Consider the following 14,283-nt stretch of genomic DNA (forward strand, 5'->3'; position numbering starts at 1 on the left):
CAGAAGCACTAATCTGCTTTCTATTCATATAACATCATACGTCAAATAAAATGACCTAGAAATTCAATCTTAGACATGTACCTAAGTCTAGTACACCAAAGGACTATGATTCCCATAATTGAAATATACTAGTCATGTGACTTTAAAAATTTCATGTGATTCTATTTGAAATTCCCATATCTGGACAACTGGATTCCCTGGCTATTCTGCGTCAGATATTCATTTAAATATTTCAGAGTTCTGTGTAAGTTTACATTTTAAGTTTAAGTTATATTTATGAATGTTTATCTTATTGAATCCACATGCTTTTTCACAGGCAATTTTCTCCGTAGCTGTTCATATAGCTGTGCTTTCTGAGGCCTCTGTGTCCCTAAATTTTACATCTTAGACTGTAAATGTCTTTTTCTATTTACTGAATCTTGGTTGACCATTTCTCTGTCTGCTGTTGTCTCTATTCTAGTAAGCATCAGTGGGTAAATTGTATTGAATCACTGAAGTAAGGGAGACTTGAACTCTCGCCCTCCTTCAAAGCCCTAACCAGTCACCAAGTTCTGTTTTTTACCATGTTCTCTTTCTACAGAGAACAGGTTCCTTTGACGATGGTAGGATTCACAGAATAGCATTTTATCTATTTTATTGTACCGAGGGAAACTGGTAAAGACCATCAGATACCTTGTTCATTAGTTCATGTGGATGTTAGACCATGTTAGAAAGTGACTTAGTGCATGCAGACAGTCTGTATGTAGGGAGGACATTGTCACAGAGCAAAATCTGAAGTATAATTTAGACTTCGTTTTACTGCCACCTAGTGTCCCATTGGCAGGATGGTCTTAGTTTCTCTTGTCTTTTAAAATTTTTTTTTCTTTCTTTTTTTTTTATTAAATTATAAAAGTTTCCATTTCAGCCCCTCCTCCCAATACCCTCCCACTCCCCCCACTCCCTCTCCTCCTCCCTCTCCATCCCCTAGAGCAGTCAGGGTTTCCTGCCCTGTGGGAAGTTCAAGTTCCTCCCCCCTCCCTCCAGGTCCAGGAAAGGTGAGAGTCCAAACAGACTGGAGCGCCAAAATCCAGTATATGCAGAGGAAGCAAGTCCCAGTGTCATTGTCAATGGCTTTTCAAAAAGGCTCCGGGCCAGCCACATTCAGAGAATCTGATTGGATCACGTCCTCGTTCAGTCCCAGTCCAACAGGCCTTGGTGAACTCTCATTATATCAGTTCCCTTGTATCAGTGGGTGCTCGCATCCCTCGCAGTCCTGATTACTTTTTTTATTTTCTTCATCTTTCTGTTCCTCATTTGGACCGTGGAGTGCTCAGTTCGGTGTTCCAATATGGGTCTCCATCTGTATCGCCATGCAACGTCGGATGAAGGTTTCCTCTGTCCTTGCCTTCTTTGCTCACGTTCTCTTTCCTTCTGCCTCTTATTTGGACCTAGGGAGCTAGGTCCAGTGTTCCAACGTGGTTCTCCGCCTCCATCTCCGTCCATCGCCAGATGAAGGTTCTATGGTGACATGCAAAATATTCATCAGTATGGTTGTGGGCCAAGGCTGGTTCAGGCACCCTCTCCTCTGTCCAGAGAACCACCTGGGGATCTCTCCTTGGACCGGGGATCCCCTTTATAATCAAGTCTCTTGTAAACCCTAAAATGATTCCCTTAGTTGAGGTATATACTTGCCTGATCCCATATCCATCCTTCCTCCCTCCCCCCATCCCAGTCCCCCGATCTTTCCCCAATCCTCCCCTACGCCCTTCTCTCTAACCCTCTCCCTTTCAGACAACCCTCCCACCGCCCCATGCACCCGAGGTTACCTGGGACTCTTGTCTATTTCCTACCTCCTGGCAGATAGCTAAAAGCAATATACAGCAAACCGTTAGCTAACATCAAATTGAATGGAGAGAAACTCAAAGCCTTTCCACTAAAATCAGGAACACGACAAGGCTGTCCACTCTCACCATTCCTCTTCAATATAGTGCTTGAAGTTCTAGCAATAGCAATAAGACAACATAAGGAGATCAAAGGGATTCGAATTGGAAAAGATGAAGTTAAACTTTCGTTATTTGCAGACGATATGATAGTGTACATTAGCGACCCCCAAAAACTCTACCAAAGAACTCCTACAGTTGATAAACACCTTTAGTAATGTGGCAGGATACAAGATCAACTCCAAAAAATCGGTAGCCCTCCTATACACAAAGGATAAAGAAGCAGAGAGGGAAATCAGAGAAACATCACCTTTCATGATAGCCACAAATAGCATAAAATATCTTGGGGTAACTCTAATCAAGGAAGTGAAAGACCTATTTGACAAGAACTTTAAGTCTTTGAAGAAAGACATTGAGGAGGATACCAGAAAATGGAAAGACCTTCCCTGCTCTTGGATAGGGAGAATCAACATAGTAAAAATGGCAATTCTACCAAAAGCAATCTATAGATTCAATGCAATTCCCATCAAAATCCCATCAAACTTCTTTACAGACCTTGAGAGAACAATAATCAAGTTTATATGGCAAAACAAAAAACCCAGGATAGCCAAAAAAATCTTATACAATAAAGGAACCTCTGGAGGCATTACCATCCCTGACTTCAAACTGTATTACAGAGCAACAGTATTGAAAACAGCTTGGTATTGGCATAACAACAGAGAAGTCGACCTATGGAATCGAATAGAAGACCCGGTATTAACCCACAAACTTATGAACACCTGATTTTTAACAAGGAAGCTAAAGCTATACAATGGAAGAAAGATAGCATCTTTAACAAATGGTGTCTTTTAAAATTTTAACCTGAGCTTTTCTTACCTTGGATTTTCTTTTCATTTCTGTTTCTATGATCAACTAATTTCCTTGCAGCTTTCTATGTAGTAGCTTTCTGTGAACTTTTCCCTCAATCATTTCCTCAAACATTTACTGTTGCCTGTTTTTTTAAACCCATGACGTTTAAAGCAAGATGATATTTATGTGAAATCACAAATAATTTCAGGAAAATTAAAAATTACATTAATATAGAATATAATCACATTATAGCGAGAATATACCAAGAAACTTAAATAGCAATCAAAATCTGAAAGAATTTGAAGTTGGCTGCTTCTTTAATATATTATCTTGACATATAGTCAAGAATTATTATTGCTTACCTCAGTCCCACTAAAAATATTTATTTATAATATTTATTTATTTATAAATATTTATTTATTTATAAATATTTATTTATAACAGCTGATGTTTGAATAATTGTGACCATAACAATAATGCATAAACTATTCAGTTTTCAACAAATACATGATGTCCATAAAGTTCAAATCTAGATACAATATTTCTAAATTTATAAGAACTGTCAAGCTAAGTATTGACTAAAGTCTGAAAATTACTTGAAGCTTGTCAGTCTGTGTAATAAGTTCTTCAATATATGAAGAATAGTAGAGAGAAGTAATTTGAGCTATACTAAGATATTTTGTGAAATGTACCCATCACATGTTTTTTTGCTGCCTTCTAAGTACTGACTGTGTGTTAAAGGACTTGCCACATTCCTGACATTTGTAAGTTTTCTAACCACTATGAATTCCGTCATGAGTTTGAAGAGTTTAGACCTTGGTAAAGGACTTGTCAAATTCTTGACATCTATAAGGTTTCTCATCAGTATGAATTCTATGGTGATCTTGAAGATTTTGTGATGGGTAAAGAAGTTGCCACATTCTTGACATCTGTAAGGTTACTCATGAATATGAATTCTGTGATAAGTTTGAAGAGTTGAGACCTTGGTAAAAAAACCTTGCCACATGCTTGATGTCTGTGAAGTTTCTTAGCAGTATGAAATCTTTGATGAGTTTGAAGAGTTAAGAAATTGGGAAAGGACTTGCCACATACTTGACACTTGTAAGGTTTCTCACCACTATGGATTCTCTGGTGATCTTGAAGATTTCTCTGATAGGAAAAGAACTTGCAATATTATTGACATTTGTAAGGTTTTCCACCAGTATGGATTCTGCGATGAGTATGAAGAATTGAGACCTAGGTAAAAGACTTGCCACATGTCTAACATCTGTAAGGTTTCTCACCAGTATGGATTCTGTGATGTCTGTGAAGATTTGAGAAATGGGTAAAGGTCTTGCCACATTCTTGACATCTGTAAGGTTTCTCACCAGTATGGATTCTCTGGTGAGCTTTAAGATTTGCATGATGGGTAAATGACTCTCCACAATCTTTGCATTTTTAGCCTTCTCTTTTCAGTTAAGTCTCTTATTCCTATCGAGGCACGTACAGCTTTTAAAGCACTTTCCACACTCCTTATAGGTGTTTTGTCTCTCTTCATTTTAACTGTTTCATAATGTTTTACTTGATTTTGGTCATGCTGGAGAAATAAGAGGTCTGTATTATAATCAAAATCTTAAACTTATCATATATGTATTGGTTCTTGGGAAATAAGCCTTCTTTTATGTTTATAAATACTGAGAAAAGACATACTGTCATTTAGTGTTTTGGGAATTTGTCCCTTCAAGATGAGAATTCTCATAACTATTTGTTTTAGAAGGTCGTTTTTTCATTTCCCAGCAGCCCAGTTTCCCAAAATAATCACACAGAAACTATATTAATTAAATCACTGTTTTTCCTATTAGCTCTAGCTTTTTGTTGCTAGCTCTTACACATTAATTTAATCCATTTCTATTAATCTCTGTATTGCCATGTGACTGTGACTTACCAGGTAACATTCTGGTATCTGTCTATGGCAGGACTATATGGCATCTTTAAACTCTGCCTTTGTTTACCAGCATTCAGTTTAATTTCCCTGCTTCTCTCTACTCTTTTGCCCTATCACAGGCCAAGACAGTTTATTTATCAATCAATGGTATTCAGGGCATACAGAAGGGAATTCCACATCACCTCCCTTGTTCTGTTTAAATAAAAAGGAAGGTTTCAACTTTAACATAGTAAAATTACATATAAAAAAACAGTTATTAATCTAGAATTACAGTTCCGATATTTATATCTACTTTATCTGTTACCATATCTATGGAAAACTGTATTTATAATTATGTATTCTTCAACTCCATCAAGGACTCCAGAAGGATATAATATTACCTAAGTAAACAGGAAGTGCATTGTAAGCAACTTCCAACACTATAGAATTGACAGATACCTCTAGCTGCCTGGACAGTCACCCAAAGTTCTTCTGTAACACTGGAGTGTCCATCTTCAGCCTACAAGCTCATAGTATCCAGAAGACTTTTCAATGAAGCAGGGAATTTCAAAGACAGTTCCACCTATACTGGCAGTTTGTCAGTCATTTTTTTTTGCGTGTGTCTTGCAGAATGTCTGGCAGACTCTTTCATAAAGCAGGAATATCGAAGGACAATCTCACCTTTAGGCAAATTCATCAGTCATTTCTCTTTGGGTCCTGCATGTCCAGTTCATACAGCACACCATCAAGCAGACCAGGAAAGAGCAGTTTCTTGCCCAATTGTGTATCAAACTCCATGCGGAGGCTCTTTTTCAAAGCAACATATTCTTAGACTCAAATTCTGAAGTCAAGATACCATTTTGTTGATTAATTTTAGCAGCCTCCTAAATATCTCTCTGCAGTCAAAAAATTCAAAGAAAACACTGTAGTATTCATAATCCAGACTCTCTGTGTATTTTTCATTTTATGTGGCTCATTTTTCTTACTGTATTAGTTTTTTTATAAGTTTATTCTGTTTTTTAAAGACTTTAATATTTTTTAACAATTTGCCTTTTTTATAACTCTCTATAATCCTTTTCTTCTCTCTCCCAAGCCTACATACATATATTTGTCACCACTGTTACCCATTTAGAGGTCTTTTTCATCTGAATTTGTTTTTATTATTTATCTGCTTCTTAAAATGGTAAGCATTTTTTAAAAATCTAAGCAATAGCATTGCTAGGGCAAATATGGCCCTGCCTGCTTGGTCTGCACAGTCTACCACTGTGGAAGACTATGCAATGGCTCTGAGACTGCTGGATGGGGGCCGTCCTCATCACATCAACTCTGATAACCATTTGGCCCATGTTGCCACCAAGTGACTTGCAGCAAACTACCCACAAACCCCATTTAAATGCTCAGTCTCCTGAAAGAGCCAGAGTTTGTGCTGGCAGCTGAGCCAAGAAAGCCAGCATTTCAAAAGTGTGCAGCTTTGTTTTCTGCTACCACTGAATCTGGAAAACCTCTCTTAAAGCAACTATAGCATGATGCCAGCAGGAAAAAAAATGCAACTAAACTTGATTATTTTAGTGCCTAGGATTCCTTTCCAAGCCCTCTCAGTTTCTATGTGGATTTAGTTATCACATGTTGGTGCACCAATTTGTATTAAGGAGGCCACTTATTTGTTCCTGGCTGCTCAACCCCCAAATAATCACACAGATACTATATTATTTTCAATGCTGTTTGAACAATAGCTTAAACTTATTTCTGGCTAACTTATATCCTAAATTAACCCATCTCCATTAATATATGATTCTCCACAAAGCTGTAATGTACAGGGTACAGTTCCAGCATCTGTCTCTGGGGTACTACATGACGTCTTCTTGACCCCACTTTCTTTCTCCCAGCAGTCAGTTTCATTCTCCTAACCTAGGTTTATTCTGCTAAGCCACTGATCAAAACATCTTCTTTATTCATTACCAAATAAAGGCAACACATATACATAAGGACCTCCTACAGCAACTGTTCTTCCTAGAGTTCCTAGGAAAGGTTTTAATAACATCATGATATGTGTAAGGCTTTTCAATCCTAGAAATGCTATGATTTTTTTTCAGTCTCATTTGATTGAGAAAAGACTTCTCATGCTCATCTAAACTGAATGACTTGTCACAAAATGTAATTAATAGTTGGGAGAACTCTAACAAATGTTTATTTAATACATATAATTCAGTTTTGGGTTTCTCTAATATCTTTATAGAATAAATCATGTTTTAAAATTTTAGTTGTATTTTTTACTAAAGAAACTGCTTCTAAAAATGTAAGCAATCTAATGTGACAACTTTCAAGATAAGGTAGAGATTCTTGACCCTTTTTGGTAGAACTTACTAGAGAGGCTGGTGAATCCCAATTATTTCAATCATGCCGTAATCACTCTCTTGCTCTCTCCTCCAGATTTTGAGAATATACTTAAATGCAATGTTTTTTAAGTCACTACTTACAGATATTTCTGATACCAATTTCTGGATAGAATTTTGTCTGCTCTCCTGTACAAATGGATCTTGTGTTTGATAGGAATACAGAACTGGAAGAAGGGAAACTATACAATTATCTGAATTAGTAAACTTAGGTGAACAGTTTTCAGATATATAAGTGACTCAATTTTATCATTATGTAGGCCCATAATGCAAGTTGGCATACTATAAATAATAAACTTCAGATCATTTATTCAAATGAAATCATCTTATAAAGACAACTAAATACAACATATTTCAAAACATACTTTAATACATTATAAAATAGAAGGATTGAAGCTATGTTAACTTGTAGATTTCCAATATAATTTATAAAATAATAAATAATAGTATGGTGGGTTGAGTGTAATGACCCCATATAGTAAGACATCTGAATACATGGCCTGAAATTGGTGGATATTTATGGTAGGATTAAGAGATATCAACTTTCTGGAACATCTATGTCCCTGGAAACTGATTTTTAGAATTTTAAAGCCTCCTAGTACCATCAATGAATTTTCTGCTCTGTTGTGGGACCTCTCACTGCTGCTCCAGCTCCTTGCCAGCTACTAACTCTGATTCATCATCATGGATTTTTCTTCTGCACATTGCTTTTATCATGGTGTTTTATCACAGCAATTAAAAGTAACTAATACAAAACTTATAACTCAATTACAAAATATCATATGCATGAAATTGTATTATCCTTATGAATGTATCTCATATCCACAATCCCTTGAAATGAACAAATGTAAGAATATTAATAAAGAAAGAAGGAAATGAATAAGAGGAAACCACTGTTCCTAACAGGACTACACAGAATCATGTATCCCATAAGAAAGGGCTCCATCAAATGTCAGACATCAAGGAAATTCACTAGGACTGATTATATCACCAGAGATACATTTTCTCTTTTACTTATATACAAAGATGTTTTCATAAAATATATTCTGACTATGGATTTTCAGACCTCAAATGTCCTCAGATCCTCCTCCACATCTTCATTCATGTCAGAATTTATTCACTTTTTATCACTTAAAAAACAAATAGGCATCTAAAAAATAAGAATAAAATAACCAGAAGTGGTGGTGCACACTTTTAATAGCAGCACTCAGGAGGCAGAGGGAGGCTGATCTCTGTGAGTTCAAGGCCAGCCTGATCTACAAGAGCTACTTCCAGGACAGGCTCCAAAGCTAGAGAGAAATCCTGTCTCAAAAAATCCAAAAAAGTAGAATAAAATAATATAACCAATATCAAAGAAATCAGATATGACAGTAAAAAAAGCACACAAAGAAAAAGCACAGTAGACATATGTAGAAAGAAGATGTACATTTGTACAAACAAAAATTGCATGGTATAGTCAAAGTAAAACTCTAGGAGTTATGATTTATACAATGATGTTGTTAAGCAAGCAAAAAATAAAATTAAATTAAATGAACTCCCAAACTAAACATCATGGGAAAAAAGAATGTAGAAATATTCCTTTGAGTTGTGTTGATGTTACCCTTCAAGAGCTGGGAATGGGGACAGCCTTTAAAAGTACCTCTCATAGCCACTGTCCTCTCTTGGAGAAAACATAGTTTTCACTGGGACTTGTCTGTTGAAATAACTTAGGTTAGGTTAGGATTAAATTATCTTTATGTCAAGTGTATTCTCCTAGATTCTTTTGCAAAATAATATGTCATGTGTGAGTGGACTTATATCAGTATCTACAATTTGATTTCATTAATCAATATATCTGGTTTTCAACCATACTATTATTGTAGATAACCTGGTGAATATTTAACTGCCTTGTAATTTAATATTTAATATTGTCAACAATAATACCATCTATAGTTTATACTTTTAGTTTTCATGATTGCTTCAGCCATTGTTTTTTGTTTGTTTGTAACCATACAACGCTAAAGACAGTCTTTTCAAGACCTGTGAAGAATTGTATTAGAAAATTGATGGGGTTTTCACTGAATCAGTACATTACTTTAGATATGGTATCCTTGTCTATTTTTACTTCATCATTTGAACAATCCTTGAGCAGAGAAATTTTTCTATCTTCGGATATCCTTTTTAATTCACTTCTTCATTGCCTCAAAGTTTTTATAATGGTCTTTCACTTTTCTAGTTTGAATTATCTCAAACATTTTTCTGAGGCTATTGTGAAAGACATTGTTTCCCTGATTTCTATTAATCTGTTTTCATTTTTTATAAAAGATGAATGAAGCCCTCTTTTATTTATATTTGCATTCCCTTATTTTTGATTAATGTGTTTCTCAGCTTAGGAGCTTCTTGGTGGAGTTCTTAGAGTCTTTTATCCATAAAATTATAACATCTGTGTATAAATTGCTTATTATTTTTTTTTTGGTATTCATCACTTTATTTCATTTTTATTAGATTTTTTATTTAAAAAATACCAATCCAAATTCCCACTCCTACCCTCCTCCCATTCGCTCCACACAACATCCCAACCACCCCCATATAAACCTAAAAGATGATAAGGCACTTTGCTTTGTGGAAGGTCCAAGGCCTTCCTTATACATTTAGGCTGAGGAAGGTATACATCCAAAGAGAATATGTATCATTAGTGATTTTTGATCATAGCCATTCTGACAGGTGTAAGATTTTGTGATTTACATATTTTGGAGATTAGTTCTTTGTCTGATGTGGGTTTGGTGAAGAACCTTTCTCATTGAGTAGGCTGCCTGTTTGTCTTATTGATTGTGTACTTTGCTTTACAGAAGCTTCTCAGTTTCAGGAGGTCCCATTTATTGACTGTTGCTCTTAGTATCTGTACTACTGGGGTTATATTGAGGAAGTGGTCTCCTGTGCCCATGCATTGAAGGCTACTTCCCACTTTCTCTTCTACCAGGTTTATGGTGGTTGGATTTATATTGAGGTTTTTTTTTAATCCATTTGGACTTGAGTTTTTTGCATGGCGATAGATATGGATCTATTTTCATTCTTCCTCAGGTTGACATTCAGTTATGCCAGCACCATTTGTTGAAGATGCTTTCTTTTTTTATTGTATAATTTTAGCTTCTTTGTCAAAAAGCAGGTGTTCATTGGCATGTGGATTAATATTCAAGTCTACAATTCAATTCTATTTGTCAATGTCTCTTTTTTTTGCCAATAGCAAGCTGTTTTCATTATTGTAGCTCTGTTAATAGAGCTTGATGTCAGGGATGGTAATTCCTCCGGAAGTTCCTTTATTGTACAGAATTCTTTTGACTGTCCTGGGTTTTGTGTTTTTCCATATGAAGTTGATCATTGTTCTTTCAATGTCTGTGAAACATTGTGTTGGAATTTTGATGGGGATTGCATTGAACCTATATTATGCTTTTGGTAGGAGTTCCATTTTTACTATGTTGATTCTTGCTATTCAAGAGCATGGGAGATCTTTCCATTTTCTGGTACCTTCTTCAATTTCTTTCTTCAAAGACTTAAAGTTCTTGTCAAATAGGTATTTCGCTTCCTTGGTTAGTGTTACACCAAGATATTTTATATTATTTGTTAAAATTGTGAATGGTTATGTTTCTCTGATTTTCCTCTAAGCTTCTTTATTATTTGTGTATAGGAAGGATATTGATTTTTTTTTTGTTGAGGAGATCTTGTATCCTTCAACATCACAGAAGGCATTTATCAGATGTAGGAGTTCTCTGGTAGAGTTTTTGAGGTTACTTATGTACACTAGCATATCATGTGCAAAAAACAAAAGTTTGACTTCTTCTTTTCCAATTTGAGTCCCCTTGATCTAATTTTGCTGTCTTATTGCTATTGTTAAAACATCTAGAACTATGTTGAACAGACATGGAGATAGCGTACAGCCTTGTCTTGTTCTTGATTTTAGTGAAATCGCTTTGTGTTTCATTCCATTTAATTTGATGTTGGCCATCGGTTAGCTGTATACTGCTTTTATTATCTTTAGATATGATCCTTGCATCCCTGATCTCTACAAGTCCTTTATCATGAAGGGATGTTGGATTTCGTCAAATGCTTTTTCATCATCTAATGAAATCATCATATCTTTTTCATTCAGTTTATTTATATTATGGGTTACATGAATCAATTTTTGTAGGTTGAACCAGCCCTGAATCTCTGGGACGAAGCATACTCAATCATGATGGATGATTTTTTTATGTATTCTTGGAATCAGTTTGCCAGCATTTTATTGAGAATTTTTACATCCATGTTCATGAGTGAGATTGGTCTGCAATTCACTTTTTTGGTTGAATCTTTGTGTGGTTTTGGTATCAGCGTAACTGTAGCTTCATAAAAAGAGTTTAACCATGTCCCTTCTGTTTCTATTATGTGGAACACTTTTAGTAGTATAGGTATTAACTCTTCTTGAATGTTTTTGTAGAATTCTGCACTAAAACGATCCAGTCCTGAGCTTTTTTGTTGGGGGGTTTTTAATGACAACTTCTATATCCTCACAGATTATAGGTATATTTAAATTGCTAGTCTTGATTTAATTTGTTATATTGTATTTATCTAAAAATTGCCCATTTCTTTTACATTTTCAAATTTTGTGGAATACAGGTTTTGTACTAAGACCTAATGATTTTCTGAATTTCCTCAGTGTCTGTTTTTATGTCCCACTTTTCTTTTCTGAATTTGTTAATTTGGATATTCTCTCTCTGCCTTTTAATTAGTTTGAATAAGCGTTTGTCTACCTTGTTGATTTTCTCAAAGAACCAGCCCTGTTTCATTGATTCTTTGTATTGTTGCCTTTGTTTCTATTTTGTTGATTTCAGCCCTCAGTTTGATTATTTCCAGTCTTCTACTCCTCCTGTGTGAGTCTGCTTCTTGTTGTTCTAGAGCTCTCAGGTGTGCTGTTAAGTCACTATTGTGAGCTTTCACTTTTTAGTTTACGTGGGCACTTAGTGCTCTGAACTTTTCTCTTAGCACTGCTTTCAGTGTCCCATAGATTTGGATATGTTGTGTCTTCATTATCGTTGAGTTCAAGAAATATTTTCATTTATTTCTTTATTTCTTCCTTGACCCAGGGATGATTCAGTAGTTGACTATTCAATTTCCATGAGTTTGTAGGTTTTCTGAGGGTCATATTGTTGTTCAATTCTATCTTTAATCCCTGGTGATCCAATAAGACACAGCAGGTTATTCCAACTTTTTTATATATGTGAAGGTTTTTTTTTTTGTTACCGAGAATGTGATCAATTTTAGAGAAGGTTCCTTGAGGTGCTGAGAAGAAGGTATATTCTTTTGTGGTTGGGTGGAATGTTCTGTAGCTGTCTCTTAAGTCCAATGGTTCATTACATCTGTTAGTTCATTAATTTCTCTGTTAAGTTTCTGTCTGGTTGACCTGTATTGTGGAGAATGAAGTGTTGAAGTCTCCTACTATGAGTGTGTGGGTTTTGATGTGCAATTTAAGTTTTAGTAATATTTCTTTTACATATGTGAGTGCTCTTGTATTGGGGCATAGATGTTCAGGAATGAGACGTCATCTAGATGAATTGTTCCTGTTATGAGTATAAAGTGTCCGTCTCCATCTCTTCTGATGGATTTTCGTTTAAAATCAATTTTGTTAGATATTAGGAAAGCTACGCCCACTTGTTTCTTAAGTCCATTTGATTAGAAAACCTTTTTCCAACCCTTTATTCTGAGGTAGTGTCTGTCATTGTGGTTGAGGTGTGTTTCTTGTAAACAGCAAAAAGCTGAATACTGTTTTCATATCCATTCTCTTAGCCTGTGTCTTTTTACAGGTGGATTGAGTCCATTGATATTAAGCGCTATTAATGACCAGTGGTTGTTAGCTCCAGTTATCTTTCGGTAGTAGTGTTTGTGTGTTTCCATTCTTTGGGTTATGCTGGTGGGGGGTTATCAGATATCTGTGTTGTTGTGGGTGTAGTTAGCTTCCTTGTATTGGGGTTTTCATTCTAGTACTTTTTGTAAGGCTGGGTTTGTAGATACATATTGTTTAAATCTGACATCCAAAGCTGAATCACCTCTGAGGCTACAGGGTTCCATCACTGCTTCAAGAACACAAGATGAGTATGAGAACTAAATTACAATGAGTTACTCAGCAAAATTTACTATGGAATGAATAAAAACACCAACAAAAATGTTGACTAAGTAATTGTGTGAATTGCAGTCTCAAAAATCTGGTTTTCTTGATTAGAGCTAATCTTAAAACCTGCACCTTGCTTTTCATCAAATATTTCTACGTGAGTCATTATAGGGAAGATAGCACAAAAAGAACAAACCTCCCTATTTGACAGTGTAATTATATTATTCATTGTATTTTTCCTTGTTGTTGTTCTCCTATTCTAATTCTTTAACTTATTCACTCTCACTTTATTACATCTTAAGTATTTTTATGTTTTATACTGTTTTATTGTTTAATTGGGTTGTATAGTTTTTCTGTGTGTTTCTGTAGTACACTGTTTTCTTCCATTGTTCTAATCAAAATCCTAGTACTGTCCTCTCATTACTTAGCTAAACTCTTTTCCCTCCTTCCAATGTTTTCCTCTCTCATTATAATGGTATACCTCCATAGCTTTACTGATGTTTAAATGCTGTGGACACTGTAGTATAGCTATAGTTTTCATTGATGTATATTTTTCTCCTTGATTTATCATTAGTTATATTAATACTGATTTCTCTTCTCAAATAAATGAATTTAGTTCATATCATTAGAAGTAAATTTAATATATGATCTAATAGCATTATTCTTTATCAATTCACAATTTCAGAAACCACAATTTCGACCTCTTTTTAATTCTTATTTATTCAATGTGTCTTTCTGTCATGGCTCTGGATTCCATTTACTTCCCATTCCTTAGATCCAATCACTGCCCTAGAAAACCCACCAAAAATAATGCTTAAGGGAGAAACATTTTAAAAGAGTCATAGAGAAAAAGAAAAGAGGAATAAATAAAAAATGTCACCATTGTAACATCAGTGTGAAACATATTGTCACTCTTTGTCTATAGATCTTTTACTTGCAAGTTGTTTGTTGTAAAAAGTCTTTGGTTTGAATAAAAGGCTCTGGTTCCTACTGCACTATGGATGTTAAGCCTTCACAGTGACAATTCTTGCATATTTGCAATGGGATGAGAGGGATGGAGGAAGGTGGATATGGGAGCCGCCCATGTTGTGAAGATCCTGC

The sequence above is a fragment of the Myodes glareolus genome, chromosome 2 (assembly GCF_982192425.1).
Source record: "Myodes glareolus chromosome 2, mMyoGla1.1, whole genome shotgun sequence".
NCBI classification, from domain to species: Eukaryota; Metazoa; Chordata; class Mammalia; order Rodentia; family Cricetidae; genus Myodes; species Myodes glareolus.